The 27,955-nt window shown below is 39.3% G+C and overlaps 1 long non-coding RNA gene across 1 annotated transcript; it reads right to left on the bottom strand.

Annotated features, from left to right (window-relative positions):
• On the bottom strand, positions 1–26,580 carry LOC132326952 (uncharacterized). Its single transcript, XR_009486386.1, has 3 exons — positions 26,451–26,580; positions 21,867–21,915; positions 1–72 (listed from the first exon to the last, which is right to left on the bottom strand). It is a non-coding gene; the product is annotated as an uncharacterized LOC132326952 (long non-coding RNA).
• Positions 26,581–27,955: the final 1,375 nt, after the last annotated feature.

Here is a 27,955-nt window from a genome sequence, read left to right as displayed (position 1 = left end):
TTATTTTTTGGCAAAGCTGTTTTCCTGCTGTTGGAATCTGCTGGGTGATATTCTACTGTTTTCCTGTTGGCTCTGACAGAATTGAACAAAGTTTACTATTAGAGAGCAACAGTAAGTGGGAGAGAAATGCAAGTGCAAGCAGAGGTCCAAAACTATTTTTAAAACTTTTCAAGGAACATATGTAAATTATTACCTTCTTCTCTGTCTCAAACATTTCCATTCTCTCAATATTTTACTGATTTTTTTTTTTTTTTGTTTTGTTTTCAGCTATTTGGAAAAAAGAACAACAATTTCCTGCTGAGGGAATGAAAAGCTGGAACCTGAATTCCTGTGTCCACTGTTTTGGTTACATTAGAATAGGGCACTTATTGAATTCAACTGAATAGGAAATAAAACCCAGGGGCACCTATCCAAGATCTCTATTGCTGGTAAAACAGTTGCTAAACACCAGTGGTGTAGATACCAAAACAACAGAGCTCAGTTCTCTTGGCCTCTCTACTTCTGATTGCCCTTGGGTCTCTCTTAGAAACAGAACTCCTTATGTTACTCAAGTGCAATAATACTGATTTTTAATTATTTGAAACAAAAACTGAGATGATTTCTACTTTCACCTTTTGACTACTGGACATTTCAGCGTTTTCAGCAAAACGAGTTAGGATTATCTCACAAATAATTCCTAGAAATGAAAAGGCATTTGAGTCCTTTTGGACACGAGTCTGACCCAAACTCATTTAAATTCACAGATCCTATAATCAGTGTTGTCAAATCAGGTTTCAGTTTTTCTTTACAAACATTTGAAACAAACAATCAATCAAACAACCAAACAAAAACCACCCCCCCACACACATTTTAATCAATATTTAAATGCACATATTGCTAATGAATTTTTCTAACTGTCATGTTAGACAGTTTAATATGGAAATACTAAAGGGCTTAAATGCAAAGACACAAATTTTAGAAGAAAGACAAGATATGTTTATTTTCAGCTGTGGATTTAGCTGGAGAGGTATGCTTGAGCAGTTACTATAGCTATAGAGAATTTTGGATAAGTGGTTAAATCTGTACTGCAGTGATATGTCTCTGGAGCATGTGGACTATGAACAGGTAACTGATTTCTGTCATCTCAGTGCTCTTTATCATTCATGTATAATTTTTTGTCTTTTAAAAGAACAGTTTCATTCCTTGCAAAACTCTTCCTCCAGCTCCCCCAAGGCAGTCTATATTACAAATGCAAAAGGCTGTTGCATGAGTTCTATACACACAGTGAACATAAATTTTGTGAGCTTGAATTTACTTCATTCCTCCCTGCCCCTTCCTGTGGCAAATTTCCCAATATGCCCCTGCAGAGTGACCTTCTGCAGGTTCTCCTCTGCCTGCAGCAGGGAGCTCCTTTAGTCTCTTTGGTAGTTTTTGTCGTTGTGTGAGATGCAGCACTGAGCTTTTACTGGTATCTCTGTGAGTCCATCAGAACTACACACACATTACTGGTGACTAGTAACATAAATGGCTCAGGATTTATCAGAAACTTATCATGGCTGAGGCCATGAGGACATTTAGGACCTTCTGAATGTTCTACGTTAATCAAATCCTGATCTGGCTTAAAAAGAAGTATTTTTCACCATTTTTGCTTTAAAATATTGGTATGCCATTTTAAAAACCCCCATGTCAAGTTATAGGTCCAAAGCATCTTTCCTTCTTCATTCTCTGGTCAACACTACAGCAACACTGCTTCCTCCTGCAAAAATGTGGGATTTTCTTTAATTTAGGACTATTAATTTTCTTTAATTTTCTTTAATTGAGGACCATTTCCCCTCTTTTTACTTAAAATGTAGAATTTAGCTGGGTATGTTGTGTAAGTTTTTCCATTTATGATACTCATACCAGACTGACCAGATACAAAATCCTAAGTTGTGTGGTTTTGATAGTGCAGACTAGTGGCACAGACAGAGCAGCAATACCCATTCCTCTCGAGATTCAAGTTACATTCTGTATGGCCAGAAGATATTTTGGGGCGAAAAGGTGAGGACAGATTTCATTTTAGGCCGTGACTGACTCATATTTAAATGCTGACCAACTGTAATTGAGCACCTACAGAAATAGAAATTACATTTATATTAAAGTCAACTGAATTCATCTTGATTGTTCTGTTGCAATGTTGTGCTTAATTTATGATTAACTGATTGCATAGAAGCATCTGTTTCAAAGATCTTATGATTTCTGAGAACCATGAAATTATTAAGTAAATTTTAAGACACTCCATTTGAAAGTTTATTTCACAGCATTTAAGGGGATTGTTACCAGAATAAATTTTACTTGTTAGGAATTAAAGTTGGCTAAGTACAGATGATTCAAAGAGACCAAAATTAATTTCCTCTTATTTTGATTGTCTCTCTTTTCTTCTGTTTCGACAGTGAAACAACAAGAAGAAAAATAGTGAGCATATTTACTAGCTCTCCTCTGACTGCAAAACTCTGCATTTAACACTGAAATATTGCCTGATGTTTTGTTCCATCAGTTGCTACATTGCAAAGGCTCTGCTGTATTCATGTCAAATTCTTCATCATGACAGACTATAAATAGCCTAATCTGGCCCAAAATATCTAGAATTCCTTAAACATCATTTTGGTTATTTGGTTTTATTGTTATTTATTTTTACAGTTATTTGCATATTTATTTGGTTTTGCAGATCTATTTGAGAGCTCCTATCATAGAACAGTCCTCCTGTGACAGATGAGTCACAATTGTAAAATTAGTCCCTGTCCAAAGAGTGCATAAACCAAGAGAAAATAGGTGGATGCAACAGAAAAATGGAGATAAAACAACAATCTGAAGGTAAAAGGAGTTTTTCTAGAAGGAAAGGAATAAAACATAGAGCATGCATCTCTGTGCTGACTGTAGACATCTAAAGGGGGTCAAGTCCCCAGTTTGAAAACCAGGCAGCTCTCAGGTCTGTGGAGAGAAAACCACATTTGTATTTCATATTTGCATTCAATTACTACTATTGAAAGAGGTCAATATTATATTTTATGGGCTCCTTAATATAACAAAAGTATCACACTATTTAGGACTCTGATTGTATCAATCCATGGCTTATAGCTATTTTCTAAATAAATTGTTGCCACAGTGACTATTAAGAAGTGCTCTCATTCAGGAACCATCCTGTTTCCTGAAACAGCTACTGAAGGTGGTATGTGCACCACACATGTCAGTGTGATTGGACTTTGGGGCACTTGGCAATCACGAGGTCCTTCAGTTGGTTTGAAAGTGCATTGTACTGTTCATTTTGTCTTCTGGTCACATCTACATCTGTAGACACTTTTACTTAATAGCAGGGTTTGGGCTGGGAGGAGGTTCAGCCACCTCTGCTGTGGACCAGATTAAGCAAAAACTGCAGTCAGGAGGCAAGAAGTAACTTTGAAATAGCTTAAATCTAACAACAGTTAACATAGTCAAGAACTTCTAAGGAAGTGCATAGAAGAGAGTTTATTTTTGAAAATGCTACCTGTGAGTAAGAGAGATGATGAACCTGGCTTGATTGGGCTAAGTCACTCTTGAAAATAAGCATGGATTTCAAAGTTGGCTGAACCCAGGTGTGTCTTTCTGTTTTGGGTGCCTGGTATATCCTGCCTGGCCTGAGATGCTGCTCAAGAGGGCTGTAGGTCTTTTTCAGATCTTGGATTGAACTTCTTTGGCTGGTGCCTGTCAATTTAGATACCTCAAAGCAGGGTCTGAAATCTCAAGCTTGCTGAATGGGGATCTGCCTGGAGCTAGCAAAGAGAGCTGCCTGAAATGGGTCTTGGTGGCTGCTCAGGCTGCAGAGGAGGCACAGCCAGTGCTTGCAGTACACAGCTGGGAGCATTGGAAAGACCCTTTCCTCTGAGGAAAAATGAGGGATAGCTATCCACCATATTTTGTATGAAATAATCCAGCAGTCAGAGAAGTTTTTAGCTTTGTACTGTGACTGTTACTGGGTCTTGCTTGGATAATTGGTCTGCACTGAAAAGAAAAGAGGTGCAGGAACCCAGTGTGGGCTCCCACGCCCCAGCTGGGCACCTGCACCCCTTGGATCTTCCCTTACAGTTTAGGTGCTGATGAAGGAGGAGAGGTTTCCTGGACAGTGCCTGCCTGGGCAGGTGATGAAGGCTTCTCACCAGAATACCCTGCAGTCTTCATCCTGTGGGTGCTATCCACAAAAAGGGCTTGGAACTCCCAAAAGCTGAGCCCAAACATTCCTGTTCCTGAGCACTGCAACTACATGCAGAAGGACAATTTGAGAGTTTTGGAGAGGCAGTTACCTCCCTAGGTATGTTAGATAATTTTTGCTGCACAGGCTCTGGCTGGGATGAGTTAATTGTGCTGAGAGCAGTCTGCTGGGTGCTGTACTGTGGATCTGTGACCAGAGCAGTGTTGACAACAGACTCTGTTTTGGCTGTAGTTAGCAGTGCCTGCACAGCACCAAGGCTTTCTCCTTCTCCTGTTCTGCCCTCCCAGTGGGTGGGCTGGGGGTGGGCAGAGGCTGGAAGTGGACAAAACTGGCACAGCTGACCCCAGCTAACCCCGGGGATATCCCACACTGCACAGCATGTACTCAGCAAAAAAAAAACCCAAGTGAGTTTTTTTTTTTTTTTTTTTCTTTTTGGAAGACAGCCACTGCTCAGCAATTGCCTTCACACAACTTGTTTTGTTTCAGGCTTTTTTTCTTTTTCTTTCCTTTACTTACTAATCCATGTCTGTCTCAACCCACAAGCTTCCTCATTTGCTTTCCATCTTTCCCCAGCCAGGGGCATCCTGCTGCAGGCACAGCAGCAGGTAGGATTACAGGAAAGGAGGGAAGAGCCATTTGACCTTTCAGCTGATCACAGGGAGTTCTGGATCACAGTTTTGACACTGGCATATAAATATCATCCAGGTCCAAGACAAAGGCCTGACCACTTTTATCCACTTTTATATAATCCCAACTACTGCCGTAAAATGGAGCTTTTTTTGTTTTTTTTTTTTAATTTTTAAAGGTCAGTTTTATGAATCAGTAATAAGATCATCCATGGCAACATTGTACTTACTATTGTGACTTACAATACTCTGTAAAACAGATGCTCTTCTGATTACCACACTTGAACTACAATAGTCCTCCAAGTATGCCATGTTGGAGGACACTTGTTCTATTCTTTTTACCAAAAGTAAATGCTAGGAACATAATAATAAATATTAAAGGCTCTATTATGTTAGCAAAATTATGTAACTGACCATTTGCAAAACTAATTAGAATTTATGATTGGCACAATTAATTTCTATTCTCTTTTTCCTAAAAGAGTGCTCTAGGTTTCCCTGGCAACCTTTAAAATGCTATGTGTAAATACAGAAACCAATCTGCATGCCATCAGTTCAGATAACCCCACAGAAACACAAGCATTTTGAACAGCAATTCATCATTGTACTGATTAAATTCAGATTTTAGAAATGTCAAATAGAAACGAGACACTGTAGAACCAAACTGCAGTAACAAGCTGCAAAGTGGCAACTCCTTGCAAGAATCATACAATCATAGAATCACTTGGATTGGAAGAGACCTTAAAGATTATCTAGTTCCAGCTACCCTGCTGTGGGCAGGGACAGGATGCCTGGGACCCCATAAACCTGACACTGAACACTTCCAGGATTAGGCATCCACAAATACTTAATGTATTTCAATGCCTCACTAGACTTACACTAAAACAATTCTTCCTAATATCACATCTAAACCTGCTCTCTTCAGTTTGAAGCTATTTCCCCTCACCCTGTTCCTACATGTCCATGTAAAGAGTCTCTCTCCATTTTCCTTGTAGGCACCCATCAGATACTGGATTAGCTGCAATCCCAAAGCCTTCTCTTCTTCAGGCTGGGCAATCCCAATCCTCCCTCTCAGCCTTTCCTCATGGGAGAGGTTCTCCATCCCTCTGCTCATCTTGGTGGCCTTCCCTGGGCTCGCTCCAGCAGGTCCATGTCCTTCCTGTGCTGGGGACTCCAGAAATGGATGCAGTACTCTAGTGCCACATACAAAACTGCAAAAGACATTGAAACTAGCTTTATCAGGGAATCAAGATCCTGGTGAATGTTATGAATGTCACTTCTCTGCTACTGGTTACTACAGGAATTCAGGCTGACAACTAGGATACACAGACTACACTTGTAATACAGTATCATCTCATGTGGAAGTGTTGTAATGAATCCTAGCCAGGTGACTTTGCACTGGATGAGAGAAAAAGAGAACAAATGGTAAGCCACAGTGGCTGAAGTAAAGGTTGACACTCTACTAAGGTATGTTTCAAGCCAAAAGCTTGGAATCTTCCAGGAAGGGAAAATATTTCATTCAGTCTCAATTGCAAGTACTGACAGAGACTTCTCCTTTTCAGCCATTGCTGTTCTGAAACTGGTATTTGGTCTTTGTTGTTGTGCATGACACCACGCCTTACAAAGAAATGCCAGGAAAAGATTCAGTGTTTGGCATGGTTTTCTTCCCACAACTTTTGTACTGATTAAGATAGAACATATTCACACAGCAGTGGAGTAGTATGGGTCATTTCAAGCCAAATGCTGCAATATAATCTGAACCACATGGCAAAGATTTCTTGGCGTGGTGTGTCATGAAAACTTTGCCTCTGAATAAAGTGGTAAGAACAATGAGCCTGCCCCCTCCTTGCTTTACCCTTCCTGTATGTTTCCCTAATGGTATGGATTGCACAAGACAGTATTATTGCTTAATTAATAATATGTACTTGCTTAAGCATAGCATCTCTCACCTCAAGTCCATACATTTGAGACTAAGCTACTTTTAAAGAATCCACAGCCTATTGGAAGGGGCTCACAAGAATGATCCAGTTAAACTCCTGGACCATAGGACAACCCAAAGTTAGTCAGGTTCCTATAGTCTGATGTTGCATACAAATAGAGATACTATTAAAGGTCTTATAAAATCAGGCCTTGCTCTGCTAAATTACCAGCTAGCCTGTTACCTCTTCTAAGTGCAGCTAGCTAACTTCCCATGTGAAAAATCCTAAGAATGAAAGCAGTTAACACAAAAACGAGCTAAGAAAACTGTTTGCACCTATAATAAACAAGAAATCTATTCCACGGGAATCAGTGAACAAAATATGTAAACTAACCAAATATAGAGAGATTTGACAGGCATACACCCTGGCCATTTACCAACCAATGAACTGAGTGTCAGTGCATTGCTAGCTAGTTAGGTCTACCACAGAGCCTTCTGATATTTCCTGTAAGTAGGAGCTTTGTGAATAAACAAAGGGATTTTTCTGCAAGAAGAAACTGAGTCCCAGCTGCTTTATTTTAACAGTCTGAACTACTGATAAATTGTCAGGCAGTGACTGGCTGGCTGAAGTTATGCTGTCAGGCAAGACAGGGGCTATGGGTACCTGAAAGGTAACCACAGATATTTGGCACTTGGAAGAATGCTGCTGGGAGGCCTGGGTACCTGTAATTACTGTTTGTACTACTGTGCTTGCTTATGCCAAGCACCTCCTTATCTAAAATAACAGCTCTGCCATGGCACAGCATAGAGCAGAGAGATTAGGCAAACAGTGGATTGAAATAGAAATGCTTATTAAGAATGAATAAAAATTGTCTCTCAGTAAGTTTTGCTAAACTCACTGGAAATCATGTCTTCTATGAGAAGATGAGTAAGACTCCAAAAGAAGCAAATCTATCATATGGACAGTGTTTTCACATTTTCCAGTCCAAGCAGGTAAGTACTAAACTGCGTGGCCATGACTGAGGGAATTCTTTAAGCATGTGAAGTGGTTTATAGTAACATAATAACAGTAAAAAAAAAAAGATGCTTTTGGAGAACTGGTGGTTTGTGATCACAGAAATGGAAGTCACTGAATTAAAATGCTTCATCTGAATTTGTTCCTGGGAGGATACTAACACTTTGTAGTGTTAGGGTTGCATCACTATGACTACACTAATTTTTGCATTCCTTGGCTTCTGTGCAAACCCTTGAGATATTTCACATCTAAATCATAGAGGATTTCTTCTGGAATGAAGAGCAAAGGTGTGAATGGACAACAAATGTGTTTTAATTTTCATTAAGATCCTTGCAACAAAAGCACTCTCAGAAGAGACACAATTTGAAAACATGCCATCTAAAAATAATTCTACCTACAGTGTGTGTCTTTCTGAATGTTGATATATATATTTTTAATTATTTTCTGTTTTGTCCCTCTCATAAGCAGTATAATTTTCAGGATTTTTCTGTGTTGGTACCTACCAAGTTATTCTTACTCTTCAAGTTTGTACAGCAGCATATATCACTGATCTCTGTCCCTACATCTTGTAATGAAGGGTGCAAATTCCTATACACCTGGGGAAGTCAAAGGGAAAAATATTTAACTTCTTAAATGTCTCACTAGTCCTTGCAATCTTGGAGTTACCACCTGCCAGACATTTTGGGAGCTGCTTCATGTGAAAATGGAAGTTAAAACCTTCTAGTTTTCCACTATTTCCACTCACCTAGGGAATACCCAGGAATCCCAGCCTCAGTAGTCAGAAGAGTTTATTATCTCCCTCTTCCGTGGATGAGCAACATCCTGGGAGCAAACAAGAAGTCAGGCAGATGAGACTGTGTCTCAGGGGATGGGTGCCAGAGAACCTCAGGGGTGCTGTCATTACATGTATAGATCTTTCTAGCACATATCAGAGGCCAGAGTCTGGCAATCTGCCCCACAGCCCCAGGCAAACCTACTGTTTCAGCAGGCACTGACTTAGAGTTAAGTGCTGGATCAAAACTCCCTCCTTATTCCCACTATGTCAATGGCTTGCTGCTTCTCTACCACAGCAAATCATAAAACAACCTGAGCCTACCTACTGCACATGACAGGCAAGTAACAAGGCAGAACTTGAAGAAAATGCCATTTCTGCTCTTCCTTGCTACCTGCTGTCAGGAAGGAGCTAGCAGGTAAGCAGCTTTTAATTTAATTTCACTCTGAGTCGAGGTGGACTAATCTGCATATAAATGTAATAATGTAAGTCCTTGATCCCTCCCTCACAGACACAGAACACAGCCTAAAATAAGACTCTAGGATCCAGGGAGAATAAAATTACCCTGCCCAAGGTTGGAGAGAAATACGTGTCTAGTGAAAAGAGCAGGGTACACTGAAGCACTCCACAGTCACTGGCCTCTAAACCTATATCCACATTCTTAGTATCTGTGCATCCAACAGCGTCATACTGTATTTACAGGTTGCCAAAGAAATCCAGTTTAAGGGAGGATAAAAATGATTGCTCCAAGTGTTATCACAGGAATGGCTTCCATGCTGTATTAGAGATAAGTATAGTGGTAATTCTTCCAAGTAAAAATGAAAGCAGGAAATTACCTTCAAAGCTGTTTGTTTTTTTAATAAGCCTATTGATGGGGTTTTGAATCATCAGCAAAACACAAACAAAAATAATTAATTTTATTATTTTTCCTTTTTTAAATTACCTCGTATTCTTTTTAAGAAAACAGCCGCTGGCATTTCCTGAACACAAATTTCTTCAGGGAGAACAGCAAATCATAAACCAGAGATTTCTGCAGGAGATTTCTGACTGGAAAACTGTATTTATTAATTATATGTAAATTTCATAATGTTTTGATATCTTCATCTAGCAATCTGTACACATCACACTGAAAAATCAAATGTAAGAAATGCTTAATTTGGGAGAAAGTGAAGAGGCTTTGTTGAATAGATTATATTTACTTATTGAAACATTCATATCACTCAGATTGGAGTCTTAAAATATAAATTACATGGCTGAATTAATCTGCTGTTGACTCAGTGTCAGCACTCATGTTTGAGAAGAGTAGGTTTTCTCTGGCTGTAGCTAAGTGACTCTGAAAATAAAAAACCCACAAAAGTCCTCCACTTCAGAAGAATTCTCCCTTCCAACTATCCATCTTGGTGTAAAAACTCATGTTCTTGACCTGTCCTACATTGCAAGTGGTGTCTGTTCCTGACTAATCCCAGACTAAGCCTCTTCTCACTTTTGGCCACATTTGTGACCCGCTCTGGAGGCGTAAATGCTGCAGCAGTCACTGCTGGATACCTGCTGATGCCAGGCTGCTGGCTACCCCAGCTCCTGCCTGCCCAGTTCTTCAGTCCAGGCTGCCTGGCAGCAGCAGCAGTGTCCCTGAGTGAATGGCTGGGGGCTGCGGTTCTGGATTTCTCCAGCCCAAGCAGCTCCTGGCACCGACAGCAGGAGGGGGACATCCCAGAGAGCTGCGGGATCCGGGCTAGGGCTGTAGGGCACTGCTGCCATCTTATTTCAAAAGTCTCATACTTTCTCTGTAATTTCTCATGGGCAGCTCCTCACAGCACTGACTCCTTCTTCACAGCCTCCAACTCTCTAGACAGCACAACCAACAAACCCCAGCTCCCTTCACAGCTCACTAACAAACTCCTTCTCTCTCCTCAATCACCTAACCCACTCTTTTGTAGCACTCTTTTTATTGGACACAGCTGTGGCCTATTAAGGGCAGGTCTGTTCCTAATCTTTGGGGATTAGTACAGCTGCAACTCCTCAGGTGTGAGATTACCTTCTGCACTATCTTTATTTTCTTACATTCCATCCCTCCGCAAGGCACGGCTGCTCTAGGCCCAGGCGGGCTGTGTTGGGGACAGGAGTGCCCTGAGGGTAGGGACAAGGAACAGGGAGCAATCTTCTGTATATGCCCAAAGACACTTATTTCCGGGGGGATCAAGGGCAGAAAAACACTGACTCAAAGCCATACATCAACTTATAAAGGGGGGAGGTCCCAGGGGAGGATACAATCCTTAGCCAATTGGGAGAAACTGGGGGTGGAACACAAGGCGGGGAGTACAATGTTTAAACCAATAGAGGACCGCAGGGGAGGAGAATAACTTAAACAAACCAATGGGGTTTTGAAGGATATAAAATTGATATGGAAGTTTCTAGAGAAAGGGACAGGCTTGGGGAGGGATTGCCATTCAATGGGAGGAGGAATGGGAACAAAAGGGCAGGTCTTTGGGGAGATGGACAGCTAGGACAAAACCAGCAACTCAGGGGAAAGGAACAATCAATAGGTAATAAAATACGATATAACAATACAAAAGGGTGGGGAGGGGTATAAAACTGATAACTAGTACCAAATTACAATCAAAAACACACACTGAACAGCTGGGTGTCTGCAGAAACACTCACTGAAGGAGGGGACTGGAGGGGAATAGGCCTTGCTGTTTCAGTAGCCTTTGTGAATAAGTGTCTGGCTCTGGTAGCTGGCAAAAGGGAAAAGCAGACACAAGCAGCACGATGTTACTTTTAGGAGAGATTTCCTAAATCATTTTTCAGCTGCAGCCTGATGTTTAACCTTTGTCTCAGTTCTTCTCGAAGGCCATTCAACAGACAAACAAACTGTATTGTAAATAACTGGGTTTTTATAAAGGACCAGCACAAATTTGTTAGTTTGTCTATGCTGCCTGGGGATCTGAAGATGATAAAACTTGAACAGTCCTCAAGTTGTCTATCCTTTGTCATGAAGTAGTCTTGAAATTAGACTGGGAATGGGGCTTGACTCCACACTTGGCTAATTAATATCTTCCAGTTAACTGTAATAACTTAATTTTTTTTTTTTTAATTTATTTTTTGCACCTTCAGTTGCTGTCAGATATTGCTCAGAGAAGCAGAGAACAAACATGTTGCTTTTGTATCTGGGGAGGATATAGTGATTAGGATACTTGGTAAAAACCAGTAGTGCTAACTTTATGTCATAACTTTCTCAAAAGATCTGCTTCATCTCTACTAATCCTGCGGTTCGCAGCAGAAAATTAATTACATCATTCCATCATCAATTTCATTCATAATCTCATAAATGCCCAATAACTTTATGGAAAAATTCCCACCAACTTTCAAAAGGTTTGATCATATTCCTATATTTATTTTCTTTCCAATAGAAGGCTGTCAAAAAGCAGGACTACTTTTCCATCTTTCCTTTTTCAATAGTGGGACCATTACTGCATGCCCCTATTCTAGCATGCTGGAGAATACTTTACTATGGACATGCTAATGTGTAGATGTACATTCCAAACAAATTAAGGAATTCAGCAAAATGAACTAAAGATTAACAATGCAAACAGAAGTCTCTTAAAATAAAGCTATCCCTAGTGTCCACTGTTCAGATTATGTTCCTGGCAATACCCAGCTCTGATGTCCAGTCCCAAATTAAACAATGCAAGGTTAAATGTCAAGAAAGTTTGTGAAAAATATCTGCAAATAAAAAATTATGCTGGTAAAGTCAGTCAAATGAGAACTGATAGGCTCCATTGCAGGAAAAAAAGATGCTTCATCAGTGTCTTTGGTGAAAGCTGAAAAGAGTTATGCTGTGTTTTGAAGTCAAACTTAATCCATTTACAACAACTTAAAGTTTCATTCAATATACATCCAAAATTACCATTGTTGATATTCTTTCTCCTGTTACAATATGAGACCAAACCTAGAGAAAGACATCTGGAAGACTCAAAAGGAAGGCATCATTTATCCTCTTCTGCCTTAGCTATTCCTACATTGGACTCAGAGGCTTTTCACTGTCTGTGTAATATGTCACACTATGTCCTACTTTCTGCTAACCCACTGGCAGAGTAAAAGTGCAGACTCTGCTGCTTGTCCCTGAGGGGGTTCCAGATGATACCAGCTGATTTACTTTCAGTAAAGATCCCTGGTCCTGTACCCAGCTGGCCTTACTGTGATTGTGTGCCCAAAGGGGTGGCTTCAGAAAAGTCCTGTGAAAGACTGCAAATTTTCCATCTAGTTCAACAGATTTGCTAAAGCCAACACTTTGGTCTCAGTTTCAAACATAGTATCAGTAATATCTAACTCTCGGTAATGTCAGTTACAACCAAAACCTCTTTGGAAGGGGGATCCACGTTCAGTATTTGCTCATGTTAAATTGAGCATGGGCACATACACAAAACCCCATCTGTTTTTCTGAAGGAAGAAAATAAGGAAAGTCCTTCATCCTTGCTTTAGGCCAATCTGCAACTTATTCCTGTTCATGCCCAGAAGTAAAATGCTCAAGAAATCTATCTTCATTTTTCTTTTTTGCCATTGCTGTGCAACCCATCAGGCAGCTAAATTAATTCACAGCTCTTATCCTAGCCTATACTGATCTAGAAATAAACTGTGTCTTTTATTATATTTATTTATTCCCTGAGTGGAACTTAGCCTTAACTGTACTTGAGTGAAACCTTTCATAGACCTAACCACCATGCTGCTGTTGTCAGCCCACATCCTAATTCTGTGGGGTTTATCTGACACAGTTTAAAGCTATCTCACGAATCTATGCCTTTAGCCTCAACCCCAATTCTGAACCCAAAAGGTAGTTCACAGGCTCTTGTCACTACTCATCCTTTGCTGCCAGGACCCTGAGCACACTAACAGCCCTTAAAGGCTCTGACCAGCCAACCCTGGGGCTATTGGCCCAGGATGCCATTTCAGTCCAAGGGGGCTGTGAGGCCCTACACAATGAATTCAAAGAAATGCCAGGCTCCAGCTCAGCCAAGGCCGTGCCAATGTCTGTCCATGGACCCTGTTGATTGATGTCCCAACCCACAAATTACTTCCCAGCATGATTTTGATCCTGCCCAGCAACCACGGTGCTATGTCTGACCCTTACTACCCCCATCAGACAAGGTCAGAACCCTCACCAACAAACTGTCTTCCCATGTTAGCCTTGCCCCTGCCTCACTGCCATGAGTTTGTCTGATCTGGACCCTGGGCTGAATCTGGCTGTCACTGCCTGGCAAAGCCCTTGCTCTGACAGTTCCCTTGACTCCTGGCTCTGCATCCCTTGGGACAGTTTTTATCCAAGCTCTACCAGTCCAATAAAATTTACCATTATATTTAATTCACTTCATGCTCATTTAATTCCCTTACCTCTGCCCCAGACACTGCTGAGTCTCAACAAACCATATCCATTTGTAAAGTCACCTTTGGTAATGTGCATTTGTCATCCCTATGGGTCTCACCGTCATTTATCAACACAACCATCTTCTCACTGCTTGCTCTCTGAGAATTTCACACTAACTGATTCTAGTAATAATTATAATACAGCCTCAAACCAACAGAGGTTCTTTGTCCATAGCAGCAGCAGCATTCACTTAACCTCAAACACCTTTCAGAGAGCTCTGTAATAAACCGGATCTGGTTACTTTAGGCTCAAACTCCAGTCCTAGATCTGATTGTGTCCCACTTTCAACACACTGCTTGTGTTGAAAGTGGGACACACTGCTTGTGTGAATTAAAAAGTAAAATTCTAGGCACACAGCTTTAGAAATAGAAATGTTTAGTATGTAAAGGAAAGCAGATGGGAAGGCAATCATGAGTGTGTTCAGATGAAAACCATAGGAGCATCAGATGCTCTACCAGTTGCTGGAATGTTGACCTTAATAGAGCTATGACAACTCACACAAGCTGAGCTCTGCACCATAGGGCAGGGAGAGTCATAATGGCTTTGAACTGTATGTTTTCCACTTTAATGCAGGCTGCAGTTATGTCAGATGTACATAAATTGCTCAGAATGAAGAATTAGAATGAAAAAGAATATTGCATTGGAGAGGAAAAAAAGGATAATAAGAATTACAAATGTGTATTTGCTTTGATAGAGTAAAATAAAAACTAATATTTAGTACAAATGTATTATAATTTTTTCCTAATTCCCCAGTCACAGACCATCTAGGAAAGCATTTTCCAACATCTCACAGAGATGCATTACTTTAAAACTTTCGCCACAAACTGGAAAATCCAACATATTTTGATAATAACAGATGGTTATGAAGTGAATATGGAGCTGTATGTCACTCCTGGGGCTTTGTGGCTATTCAGAAGTCACTTGAATTATATGCTCATGGTTAATAACATCAGCAGAACCACTCCAGTTAATTGCAGCACTATAGTTTCTCCATACTTCTCTATTATACTTTTAAGTTGCAGTGAGTAAGGGCAACTATATAATCCCTCCAAAGACATTGTACTGCCCTTGTTAAAAATACTGAAAAAGCTTCATAGCTGCAGACAAAATGTAAACTCCAGTATGGAACAAGAGATGCTCTTTAATGTCTCTTGCACAGAGCAGCTGAATTGACAGTAATTCCAGCCTGGCCAGATAGCAAACATTGTATTGCTTCTCATTGTGGGCTAATAAAATGGAATGTTGCCTCTTGCCTGGAGAAGGAGGGAGGAAATGGGAGGTGTAATGAGTATGCAGAAAGGATTCTCAGGAAGCTTCGAGCTGTCTCCAGTTTAATTTCACTTTTGTTCCTAATTTCATCTCATTCTCTACATTTTTGTCCCTTTTCAATTCATTTTGAAGGAGAGGAAACACATAAGCAAAGCCAAATACACAAGAATGCTTTTTTTATGAAATAATTCAGACAAAGTGAAACAAAAATTTTTCACCAAGAAAATCTTAAGGATTTTTCAAGAGACGTTTTTGCCAGTAAGGCTGTAAATTATTGACTTAGATTTTTCATTAAAAATAAAAGGGAAAACTCTTCAAAGTAGGCTTCAGTTCAGATGAAATAAATGCCATGACTAAAAATGGAATTGATAACCTCCAAAAAGCCAGTTCTTAACATACTTTTCTAGTCATGTTGGCTCAATACACCCTGTAGACAATGAACCAGAAGGAGTTTTCCTGTTGTGTCCCTTTCCAGCCTCTAGATTCTTACTTTAGGCTCCAAACCCAGGAGATGGAGAATGACAGAACCACATAATCTGTGGGTCAGGGATAAGGAGAGGCACTGTCTGTGGATTAATCTAGGAAATACTATTGAAGCATGTATCAGTGGGATTTCTTTTAACAATATTCTGAAATCTGTGCTCTAGCCCAGTGTGAGCCAAGCTTCCCCTGCATACAGTGTCTCTGTGATGAGGAGCCTGTTCTCACCTGCTTTGCCACACTTACTGGGTGGCAAAAGCTGCACTCTCCCTCTTGGCTCTCCCTTCACATGCCAAGCTGTGTGCTTGAAGTGTTTTAGTTTTTTCAGAATAAAGTCTGGGAAAAAATGCCATCTTTCCATATAGTAGCACTGGCCTTTTTGCAGCTTGAGTATTGTACTTGGCTAGGATATGGAATCATTCCTCAGTATATAGCATCAATATTTCAGAGGCCTTGATTGATCATAGGAAAGTTCTACCTAGTGCTAATGAAGGCAAGTCTTACTTTCAGCACCTTACCAAGCTACTGGAGGTATATGTCTGATCCTTTAAAAAGGATAACTTCTGAAAAATGTAAATAATTCACAAATTCTAAAATGTCTCCTTCATCTAAATAATATTTTAGAGCGTAGCTGTATTTAAAATTGCAAATTAGTGTTATAGATGGCTTCCAATTTATTAAAATGTATACATTGATAAAAATGATGATGAAAAACTTCAGATCATGAAATCTAGCATATGTTGAAGCTGGCATCTTAATTCTAGCTCTAGTACCAGCTGTGGAATCTATGCCTTTGAAGCACTCACAGCTGGGGTTGAAGCTCCTCTCTGCAGACAAAGAAACACACTGTCTTAAAACACTGGCTTTAAATTTCCTGCAGCTTAGCTGGAACTTGACTTGAAGAGTTGTTTCTCAGTGCAGAGAGACATCTCTGTATCTACTTTAGAGGCAGGTGATGCCACATCTTCAGATGTAGGTAAAATCCACTCCCACAGCAAAAGTAAGCCACCAGCTTTAAAACACAGGTTGAAATTCAGTTTATAGCTATGTTACACTTAGACACAAAGACCCTGGCTTAAATCTGAGCTCTTTTCCCATGCAAAATGTCATTTAATCAATTGCAATATTTCTAATGTACCTATAGCCCTCCTGTTTGAATTCATATGCCTGCAGCTCAGCAGGATTTTTTTCCAGAACAAGCAGAAAATAAGATCTCTGGGTTCAAGCTCCTTGGTTTAGCACAGCAGGGCATTCTCTGCTGAGCTGCTCCTACCTGTGAGCACTTCAAAGGAGCAGTCACAGCAGGGGCTGTGGCTGACACCAGAAGTGCTGGTTTGATCTAACATGGGAGATTTCACCAGTCTTCAGGCTCGAGGGCAACTTGTTCATTTAAAAAATGTATTTTAAAGTGATATATTGCATGGCTGTTATTAGACCTTGAAGAGAGTAATCACAGCTGTGTGTTCCTTCCCTCTGGTCAGCTTTGTGAGAAAATGAAGTGAAAAAACAGAAAGGAGGATGAGTGCACTGCTCCAGAAACTCTGTGTTAACCCCATTTCTGTACTGCACTGCAAGAGCAAGAGTGTGTGGAAGGGTGAACCACAAAGGTTGTTTGTGCTCTTTGATGTTGTTTCATGATGTACAAAGAGAGTTCCGTTTGAGATAGTATTTTCATTTGTTGTCTTAGTTAAAAATATCAGGAGTAATGGGTTATGTCTTTGCTTTTTGTACCAGAGGACTGACTGCAGCAAGATTTTGAGAGGTTTTGGGAATATCTTTTTATTCTTCCTATGATAGGAGAAAAAACATGTGCATCACTTATTTTGCATTATTTTACTGACTGTAACTCTGATATGATAAATGCTAAGTGACTTTGTACATATGGGATTTTTCCATCAAAGTTATACTGGGCAGGTCCCCAGCCATGTGTTTTGCTGCCAGCTGAAGGAGCTACAGTAGTTCATTCAGTGATTAACACATTTCTGTATTTACAGAATGTGTGTCATGGTGTGAATTAGCACATGACCATTCTTTTGGATTTTGTTAAACATTGAAAATTATAGACCCACAGTGGGGGAGTCCTGCCACTGATCAGTCATGGAATCTTAGAATATCCCATGTTGGAAGGGACCCACAAGGATCACAGTTTAAAAAACAAGGGTAAGCTAGGATAGAGGGCTGTCTACTACGTATTTGACTTCTATAAAATCTATAACAAAATATGTATAAACCTGTCAGTACCTCAGAAATGGTTCTTAATTTTCTAATTTGTGTTTGCCCCTTCTTGTTTGGAAGTCCAGTGTCCCATGAAAGTCTAACTTCTTTAAAAATGAAGTGTATTTTTTGTGATAGCTCAGAAATTGGTATTAATGAAGCCTCATTTAGCTAAACCCGAGCACTCCCTTTACCCATCTGAAGAAGAAAAATATCTGCAAGTGCAGCTTAGGTATTATTTTTCAGATAGAATTACCTGATATTGGGTATTGTACATAATTTTTTTTTTTTCTCTAAGGAGCTGACCAGCTCATCAGCTGGCAACCCTGTTACCTGCCAGAATACACATTTGTAGTAGGTTTTATGTCAGTGCTCCCACACACAAACAAATTCAGCTTCATGCATAGAACCTGCCTCCATATCTTTAATTTAGTTACCAGAGGGACTTCAGTCAAGGTGAATCTGTTAGAGCTGGTTTTGAACTGAGCCTTTCCTGCTCATGGGGGTAAATCCTCCAAGACTGCTTTCACCAAGCAGTGAGATGCTCTTGGTATGTTACTCTCCATAGTGAGCTGCCTAGTTTAAGCTGAATTAGCTGTTTCTTTACAAGTCATGGTAGCTGTGGGATGTTTCTGCAGTGACATTTTTTTGGTGTCAGAGGTGCCTAAAAATAACCATATGAGAAAATGAAGCAGATGCTGAGCTTTTTTTACAGAAAATAAGACTTTATCACAGATCCTTATAATTCCTGTTAGGGTGGTAGGCAAAAGCTGCAGGTCCCTGCTCTCTGTAGAAATGCTGTGAGATCACTCTGACTGATGGATGCAAGTCAGAATGAATGAAACCTTAAAAGATTTCACTAACTCCACCCTCTCCCCAAACTATGACCTCTTGCTGCTGCCAAAAATAACAACTTCTGAAGTATGCCTTCTGTTGTAGCCTCTGTGACATGCAAAACCTGAGGGTTTTTCAAAACCTTTAAGCAGGAAATTACATGGCCTCCTTTATGTCCCTGTGAATTTGAGCTCTTCCCTGAAGCCAGCAGATGAAAAAAGTGAAATGTGGTTGTGCCCCTGGAAGAAAACTGCAAATTAGCAGAATTCAATACTTGGAGCAAAATTACTGTTCCCCAAACTGCACAGTCCCTACACCAATCACAGGGTGCATTGCTCTATCAAGCCCCACTCTGGGAATGTCAGGGACATTAAAGTAAGTACAGGATATGATAACATCCTTTTTACCATGATGTTAGAAGAATGGGAAAAGAATAGGAAAAAAAGCCACAGCATAATAGAATGTGCATATACATGTATGATTCTATTGAAAACTGTCTGAATATCCAAGCCCAAAGGATTGTGATCAGTGGCACAAATTCCAGCTGGAGGCCAGTCACTAGTGGTGTACCCCAGGGGTTGATAGAGGGGCCAATACTGTTTAATATCTTCATTACTGTGACAGAGTGCAGCCTCAGCAAGCTTTCAGGAGATGGGAAACTGGGAGGAGCTGGTGATACAGCTCTCAGTTGTACTGTCATTCAGAGGGACCTGGACAGGATGGAGAAATAGCCAGAGAGGAAACTCACAAAGCTCAGGAAAGGAAATGCAGACTTTTATCTATGGGAAGAAACAACTCTATTCACCAATCCATGCTGAGGCTGGAAAGCATCTTGGCAGAGAAGGACCCAGGGGTCCTGCTGGACCCCAAGATGAGCATGAGTCAGTAAAGAAGGCAAGATGCATCCTCAGTGTTGCCAGCAAGGCTGAGGATGGTGACTCTGCACCAGTGCAGCCTCACCCTGAGTATGGAGTTTGGGGCTAACTGGTAAAAGAAAAAGATGGACTTGCTGGAGTGGGTCCAGTAAAGAACCATGACAATGATCAAAGGACCAGAGTATCTTTCATGCAAAGACAGCCTGAGAGAGCTGGTACTGTTCCCTCTGGAAAAGAGAAGGCTTGGGGGGATCTTATCAGATATTTAGAACTCAACTGGACACAACCCTGGACAAGCTGTTCTAGCTGATCCTGCTTGAGCAAGGAGGCTGGACGAGGTAGCCTCCAGAAGTACTTTCCAGAGGTACTTCCAAGGTACTTCAGAGGTACTTTCCAACCTCAACCATGCTATGATTTCTTCACTTAAATGGTACATCAAATTAAAGCTTTCCAAGTGTTAAAAATACATTTTTGTGTTAGTAATCAGTGGATCTGTTAAAGGAATTAAACTGTGTTTAAAGGAATGCCTTGTGAGGTGGGCTCCCATCACTTGGGAGCACTGAAGGAAATGTGGAAAAACCCATGGAGAAGAGGCAATGTGGAAAGACAGTCAAAGGGTAGAGCATGAGAAATATAAAGGAGAAAGAAGGTAAAGCTTTTAAGTCTGAGATACAAGGATCTAAAATAAAAGACTGATTTGGGGAGTTATTTCCCTTTGTCAATTTTAGTAATTGCTCTCAATTACCTGAGACATGTTTTGAAATAAAACACACACTCCCGGCAGCACATGAATTGCTCTGTTCCTTACAACTGAATTGGTTTGCAGCAAAGGGAATATATTTCAGTGCTGAATATTTCCTTTCTGTGTGTGCTGTTGAATCCTGATGCAACACATACACTCCCAGGCAGCTGGTATGAGTCAGTGTGCTTTAGATGTTTGCTACAGAGGAGAAGAGGGTGGGGATGGCTAAGTGCAGCAAATGGACAGTAATTTTGTGATGCTACCCAGATGCAAAGCCACCCTAAAATGAAGATAAAGGGATTGCATCCATGGTACAGTGTTGCAACAGCAGTGTAAGTGGTGAAAGTGAGGTAACCTGAGCAGAAGTTCAGGTACTCATTATGGGTAAAAGACAAGATGCCTCGTAGTAGAAGAAAGATGGGTCACCTTGTTAGACAATTAGAATTCCTTTGGGGAAAATATCTCAAAGCAAACACAGAAGTTGCTTTCAGTCTTTGCCTCTCATTTCTGTCTTAATATTTTTGCAAGAAGCAGACATAAATTTGGAGAAGTATTCAAGAGAAAAAATAAAAACACATGAAAAAAGTGAAAAGTTATTGAGTCCATCTCCCAGATGAGTTGTTAATTTTGGATGCTTACACACGAGAAGTATTTTTAGGGATAAAGTGACACAATAATAATTTTTAAGTCCACTTATTACCCATGGAAAAAATCCATTGGCTCCAGCTTTTTAAAAAGATATTCTTAAGCTACCCACTAATATATGACTCTGGAACTGCTTTGAAAAACTTTGTGTTCAAAGCCCCCAGTTGAAAAGAAACACAGGGGGAGGCAGTGTTTCACAATGAAGGACATCCAAGGGATTTGGAAAGCCTGCAGTCCTTGCTAGGACGTGCTACTGAGTCTCTGTATGAGCTTGGGTCTGGTCATGCATTCAATGTATTTTAACTGGCTTCAAAATCAAGCCTCACCTTTTTGCCCTACTAGAGGTCCCTACAAACTGAATCTAGAGTCCTACCTCTCTTTTTCCCAGATATTGGAAAATCCTGGAAGTGTGAAACTTGTTTGTGATTTCACTTCCTCCCATGCATCCCCTCAATAGATGACTTGCATGGGGCTGTGATGGCTCTTTAGCCTTCTTTAAAAACCCTGAAACTCCCTCCCAGAAAGACAGGTGAGGTTTATATACTCAATCTTTAGAGGTTTATACTCAGTTTATATAGAGGCAGGTGTAGTGGAATTAAAGTCACCCTTGAGAAATCATCCTGGAGGGGTGATTTGAGAACCAGGACATAAAGAAGGACATGGCAGTTTCAGAAAGGATAAAAGTAGAAGGCAGCAACAGCTCAGAAGATGTGAAAAGACTGTGACTGATACCATGTAACCCTTAGTTTGAGTGAAGCATAAAATTAACATCAATAATCAATAGTTGAATGCAGTAACAGCTAAGTATTGAGTGGCAAAGAGAGGTTGGCAAACATTCAGGTACAGTACTTACCTCTTGTTCATGATTCTTGAGTCAGGGAAATGCACATATTCAAAAGAGTCTGTGATGAAAAAATAGGCATGCTGTTTATTTAGAGACTTAAAATTCTAGATGAATTAGTTTTCAGTACTTTTGCATCTTTTTATTTTTTCAGAAGAATTTGTGCTAAAGTAGAAAAGGGCTTATCTTGAATTATCCTCTATTCTAAGGAGAAAATGCTTCAATTTTGGCAGGTGTTAATCTGCAGGTGTTTGAAGATATGATGATGACTGTCATCATGTTTTTAAAAGTGGCCTTAATGATATCTCCATTTGTACATGGACAAATTTTCATTTATTGCACACATTGTTCTACAGTCACTGTCTGTGCAGTCAGTAATGAAATTTGTGCATACAGATCTGCATTTATATTGGAATTTGTAAAGTGAAATTTAAATTTTAAAAAACAAGCATAAATTTGGAAAAGTATCTCTGAAAACCAAATCTGAGCACTATGGGTTTGTGAAACTCCTTGGACACAAAAGAGGGAATTACAATACTTGTGTGTATATACAAGCAAACACACACACACATACAGTTTTCAAAAGTTTGATTTTGCCATTTTGAAGAAATCTAGAATTCTGAAAGCTGTTTCAGAGATGTCAGCTCTTGTATTGCCAAGACTTTTAAGCTGATGACTCAATCAATATTCCAATTGTCTGCTTGTCTCTGCCTGATATTTCCTAATAGAAGCCTCAGTAGTCACATAATTTAGACATAAAAATGGAATTTATAACTTTTCCATTTACTCTGTCTCTATCACTGTCCACTGCCATTACTTTCTCTCAGCTTAATAACTGCAGTGAGAGTAAAAAATAGTCCTATTGTCTGCTCTCCTAATGTGCAGCAACTTGTCAAATGCCAGGGACTTGCAACTGTATGTATATCAACTATTTCTGAGCTTTCTATTATCCTCACCCTATTTTACATTTTCTTTTTAAATTGGTCATACATTTACAGACAAAAATTCTTAAGCTTTCTATTTTCCCATGAATGTGCACATTCAGTTTATTTTAAAGTGCTTTAACCCAGTTTTAGCTGTTGCTGAATCATATTGGTAGTGAACCAAACTGTTTTATTTTTATGCAGTTAATTTTCTCCTGCTGTTGTTCTGTATGAATTGTATTTATTCTGTGGTTTTGGTATTCTTGGTAGATTCTTGGTAGTGGAAATTGCCAGTGATGACATGTGAATTACAGTGTTGGTGAGCAGTGTTGGTAAAGCAGATGGATATATGAGAAAAAGAATTCATTAATTCCATTTTAAAATTAGGAAAGGATTAAAATTTTGGAAGATGTGCAAGAAACAGCACTTTTCCTTAAAAACCTTCTTTTTAAAAAGTTCACCAAAGAGTGCTGACTTCTGTTGCCACATACTACAAGAATGAAAGCTATTTTTCCTGCCTTAAATATTGAACATTATGCTTCAAACATCTGAAAAGTCCTTCATATTCTGAAAAAACCTACCTGAAAGTTTTGCTATCAAATGTGTGATCACTTTTGAAGCAGTTTAGCCAACATTTTCTTTGTGTCTTTGCACTTGTTGAAATGATTTAAAAGTATTCAGAGATGGCATGAGCCAAACCATAAACTACTAATAACTCACAGTATTGCAAATGAGTTGTTATGAATTTAATAATTATTTGTTTATTTATATTTACTAATTATTCAATAATCCCTTATATATTTATATTTATATATTAATATTTAGTAATTATTCAATAATCCTTTTTTTTTGGAAAATTTATAGGCATTTTGATATAGACTGGATCTTAAAATACAAGGTCTAAGTTAAAGGGGGAACAGCAGAGAAAACTCACATGAAAAAACCCTGTATTTTTCTAAAGCTTGCTTTGAGAGTATTAAAAAACTGAAGTTGTCATTAGTGGGGATGAAAAATGTAGTAGGGATGAAACTTTGAATACATTGGCAGATTCAGCTGAGAAGTCTATTTAGCTGAATCACAGAAATAACTCCTTATTTCTAATAACTGAGCTGGAAATCAGTCAGAGTGCAGAAGTAACACTGTACTAAGTTTCTCTACTCAGGTGTTGTGATAAGTGACTTTTCTGGCAGTTTACACCTACTGAATTTGGGTGTCTGCCTTTGCTGTGGTGTGGGGGCCTTTGGAAATAAAATCCTTGGAATAAATATGAGTGGTAAAATTACCAACTGTGCCTGTTATTGGTTAAGAAAAGGTTTAGCAACCATTTAGCAAGCTTGGCCCAGGTGTAAATGTAGATGTTCCATGGATGAAAGGAGAAGTGACAACAAATCATAATTGTATGTCTGCTTTCCATCAGCAACACAAAGTCTTTTGCAGACAAGAAAAATGCTGGGACTTCATGATGAGCTTTGCACTGCCATTCTCCCTCTGCCCATCAAACACAGGAGCACACGGGCATGCAGCACATTGTGCAGGAGTCAAGGAGATTGGCTGTTTCTTTTGGCTAAAACCCTGTGGTACAGAGGCCCCTGGCCAAGCAAACTGAAGCAACTGAAGCAGGGCACATGCCAGTCATGCCCCTGTCCTTAAAGGACCATCTTAGTAAAAAAAAACAACAACAAAAAAAATCCAGTCTCCCATAAAGTAGGCTCAGAAGGAGTGCTTCTATGCAACTTAAAAAGAGGCAAGAAAAATAAAAGGCCCCGAGCCAGCAAGTGTTTGTAAAAAGCGTAACTGAGGGTAATGAGAAAATGAGAATTAGCTTTTATGTGCTGTCTAAAAAATTGACTAGTCAACATATGAAGCAGAGTTAAAAATTCAGCCAAGCACTACTTGCCAAGAACAATAAAAAATAATCAAAACCTTTCAATTATGCTCACTTAAATGAAATTTCAAAATGAAAGTCAGGGAAAAGTGAAGATGTGTAGCTTTGCATTTGGTTTAGCTCTGTTGTACAAAAGGCAGCAGATTTCCTGGGGCTTGTACTTTCAGAAGAGGGATGTGCAGTGCAAACAAATTTCAGGGCCCTGCAGGATATTTCATGAGTTGTTTGTCCAAACATCAGACTAGAGCAAATCAGAGGAACCTGCATTATCCTTGGGGTGACCCAGTATATTAAAATGCTGAGCATTTTAAAATGCTTCATTTTATAACTGAGAAGGCCTCTGTCTGTTCATTTGGATAGTTAGTGCAAGTTTGTTCTATTAATATCTTGCTAGACAGTACGTCCTTGTTAGTGCTTTAAGGTTTTTTGCCCCTGTTATTTGACTAAGAAGAAAATTTACAGGCTCTTCAGGACATTTACATTTTCTTTAAAAACTCCAAACAAACCCAAACCAAACAGGACATAACTAAAACCAAACCTACATGGAGTTGATGCAGGAAAAAAAGACGTTTTCTTACAATCAAATGTGAGTTAACAAACAAGTAACTTGCATCTGAAACTGAAAATGGGATGTAGCCTTCTAAAATCATTTAGACACCTTTGAAAACTGGATTTGAAAATCCTACTGACAGCATAGTCAGACTCCTTGTCAAGTACTTCTGAAGGAAGAACTAAGGATTTGGTTTTCACTTCTGTATATCATTAACTCAGCCTATAAATAGCTAAAAATGTCTGCCAGGGCCCAGAACTTCATGCTGAGACTGACACTACAGAGGCATTGTGTAAACTTTTCACTGGTTATTCTTGCTAGTTTGGCCATCTGTATTCTCACATTAAAGATTAATGGAAATGGGTAGAAGCTGCCACGGACACTACCATATTCCTAGTTCAGAAAATCAGTTTTGAGTCTACAGTTAAGGTGTGGGAATTCTTGGGAAGCTTAATTTTTATGCTGCTCAATCTCATTTTGAAGTGCTTTATAGCACCAGGCCAACTGTATTTGGTACAATAGGAAACAGTGGTAGAGATTGAAATAGTCATTTCACCAGCACATGAAAAGCACTTGTCAAAAGGCATTGTCAGAAATTTTTTCAAAGGCTGTCTTTACAGCAACAACAAACAGTTACATGTAGGAGGAAGTACTTATTTATCTGATTCAAATGAACACAATCTGACTTCACTAATTCCTTTCTGGCAATAATTAGCATGTTGCTCAATTTATTTTAATAGCACATTAATTTGATTCCTGATCTTGCCAGAAATGCAACCAGAGGCTTCACAGTAACAAAATATATCTCTAATAGAAGCTGCCAAAGCTCTCTGTTAAGACAGTTATTAAGGAAACTATTTGCATTGGTTTATTAAGTGTAACTTTGTAATGCAGTTCTAATATCTAACTTTCACCCAGAAACATAAATTAGTTATGCAGAAAAAACATGCAGTGGAATTAGGCAAAAAAAAAATACAGTTGCTTTATAGGGGCTCTATAGATTTTCTTAATGGAGAAGAAAACTGTTAAACAAGGCAGGCTCAAGGCAAAAGCCACCCCCCAGGGTGTCAGGCTATTTCTGGGACCCTCATCCCATTAAATTCACAGGTTTCAAGATATAGTCGGCATCTGCTGGAGCAAAACCAGACTATGGAACACAAGCTAATCCCTTGGATAAAACTCTTCAGCAGAAAGTTTTCAAAAGCAGAAGAGCACAGGAAGAATCAAAGGCAACTCACAGAGCTCTTCCTTCACGGAGTGTGGGTTTGGAGCTAGCACAATACCCAGGTGGTTTCCCCTGTAAAACAAATTTTTGCAGCTTTGCTAAATGCTTCAGAAAGCTGTCTGAAGATCAGAGGCACTGGTAGGTTGAAATGGGGCAAGTGGACAAATATTCTGTGGGGTTTTGGTGAGTTTCCTGTGGATGGCCACAACAGACCTGGCGCCAATCAGCTCTGTGAGATATTCATCCTTTCCTCTCTAAGAGGAAAGTGAACTAAGTGAACTCAAAGTGAACTAAGACAGACAGCATGCTTTCTCATCCTCATCTCCTTTAACCCATATTCAGCAGCTCTGTCTGTGTGGCAATAGTTATTTCAAATGTTAACACACAGAAAAATTTTTTGTTTCAATAGGCAGCTGCTTAATTTTAATGGGGAAGAATATATCTCCTGATTTTAAAGTTTCTCAACTTCTAAAGCTTTTCAAAGAGCTTTGGTATTATTTCAAGGTATTTTTAATTATTTTCATTATCTATTCCTTAAAAATAAATTAATATTTTGGGAACAATGTCCTTATTCTTACATTGTGGTTTCAAGGGATTTCAGTAAATCTTTTGCCTATGTATAGGACTACTTTTGAGAACATGAAGAATGGTTTTTTCCTTGTATTTTAAAACATAAGATCTATATGTGAATAGAAAATATGTATGAGGTTTCTAAATATATCCTTCATTAAATATTTTTCCTACTAAAAATAACTTTTTGTAAAAAATGTCAGTTATGCTGTGGGAAAAAAATGTATATCCTGAAAACATCAGTCCATAGTATTCAGGAATGGTGTCCCAGCACAAGAACACTGGCAGCATTTTATAGAGCCCAGAAACAAGAATGCATGGGGCACTAACAGTATAGCCCCAATAAATCTTCTTAGAATTTATGGAACAAAATCCTCTGTTGTAAGCTTACTCCCCTTTCAGAAGCTTTTATGCTGGCTTATTGTATTTCTCAGGAAATAAAAGTGTATTTTATCTGAAAATATGCTTTCCATTCAAGAAATCAGTCAAAAATAGAATAGATATTTCCAATTCTCAATCAAATCAGCCTCTGACCCACAAACCAATTGATACTTTTTCTGTGTTTGCAAACATGCTATATTTTTATTTGGGATTTTTAATGCAAACATTTGAAGCCGTAACATTGAGAGCGCTCTGTGCATAAATTAAATATTATAATTAAAATATTACATGGAACCACCATTATGGTAAATGAACACATTTATAATTACTATCTGTAAAACTGCAGAGTGCCAGTTTTGTATAAACTGGAGTCAACATGAGTCCTATTCTTCTCATTAATTGTTGCTTTAGAGAATGAAGATGCACACTATGGCTTCCTTTGTAAAACACCACTGCAAATTCAGTTTCTTCTTTCTTTTATTGCTGTGCTATGGGAAGTCCTTACCATCCTGCTGAGGAGGAGTAAGTACAGGAATTCTTAGGAAGCCTTTGATGGAGTGATGACAC

Source organism: Haemorhous mexicanus, chromosome 4 (assembly GCF_027477595.1).
Source record: "Haemorhous mexicanus isolate bHaeMex1 chromosome 4, bHaeMex1.pri, whole genome shotgun sequence".
Lineage (NCBI taxonomy): Eukaryota > Metazoa > Chordata > Aves > Passeriformes > Fringillidae > Haemorhous > Haemorhous mexicanus.
The sequence above is the reverse complement of the archived record's forward strand: the minus strand, read 5'-3'. Positions and strand labels throughout refer to the sequence as shown.